Raw genomic sequence first — 908 nt, 5'->3', positions numbered from 1 at the left:
CTTCCCATGTTTGCACAGGCATAGCCCTCCCTAAGCTTGGGGAGAAGTTTTGCTTGATAGAAATGTTCCCTCCAGTGACAACCAAAACTCTTTGCAGTCCTTTTATTGGCCAATGTCCCCAACAAGGGGAGATATCTCTTCTCTTCAGACCCTTTCGATATAGCACCCAAGGCCTCCAGTGTACAGAAACAGCTCTTCTAAAGGCCTCAAATGGCCTTGTTCTTTCCTCCTTCCATAGCCTTCTTTTTTATTCTCTCTGCCTGACATCTGGGACTGCTGCGCCTCCCTTTTTTAGCGTCTCCACGATGTGGTTACCATGACTCTCTATTGGGACTGAAAGCACTGGTGCACCCCCTGTTTCTGCATGGCCTGTGAGCTACAAATGTTTTGAAAAGATGAACATATGCAATCAATTTGATGAATGAGAACGCTACATTTGAACCCCAAGAACACAAAATTCTATTTTTCCAAAATTCCTTTCTTCTCCTTAACAAACTTGTATTCTAAAACTGCTATTATATTCTGAATTTCATCAGTAAGATTTTTGTGGAAACTTGTTTTATCTCATATTCTTTTTACGTAACAACCTCAGTTTTTTTCTGGACTGGCAAAGCCCCAAATGTGTATTATCTGGCTCTCTGCAGCAAAAATTTGCTGACCCTTGCTCTATCTCGAGTAGGTTTTTCTTCTTCTTCCAACTTATTCGTTGCACTGTCTTCACAGTCAGGGTCAGGGGAGGCTTCTTCTGGAAGGATCATGAGAGGTCTGGTGTGGGGCCAACCATCCTCATCCACTGGGGGATGCAAGCTATAGTGCTGCTAGCAGGCAAAGAAGCCCTCCTTGGCCACCCAGGGAGGCCCAAGATCTTTTTTTCTTGGGTGTCCACAGAACTTTGTTCAGATCTGTCC

The 908-nt window shown here is 44.3% G+C and overlaps 1 protein-coding gene across 1 annotated transcript in view; it reads right to left on the bottom strand.

Moving 5' to 3' along the window:
• Nucleotides 1–908, bottom strand: part of LOC104996758 (AF4/FMR2 family member 2-like) — a gene marked incomplete at both ends in the record, with an annotated part of 10,343 nt that overhangs the window by 4,132 nt on the left and 5,303 nt on the right. The window lies entirely within an intron of this gene.

This window comes from Bison bison, unplaced genomic scaffold (assembly GCF_000754665.1).
Source record: "Bison bison bison isolate TAMUID 2011002044 unplaced genomic scaffold, Bison_UMD1.0 scf7180017851642, whole genome shotgun sequence".
In the NCBI taxonomy this organism is placed as follows: domain Eukaryota; kingdom Metazoa; phylum Chordata; class Mammalia; order Artiodactyla; family Bovidae; genus Bison; species Bison bison.
Note: the sequence above shows the minus strand (reverse complement) of the source record. Positions and strands in the feature narration are given on the sequence as shown.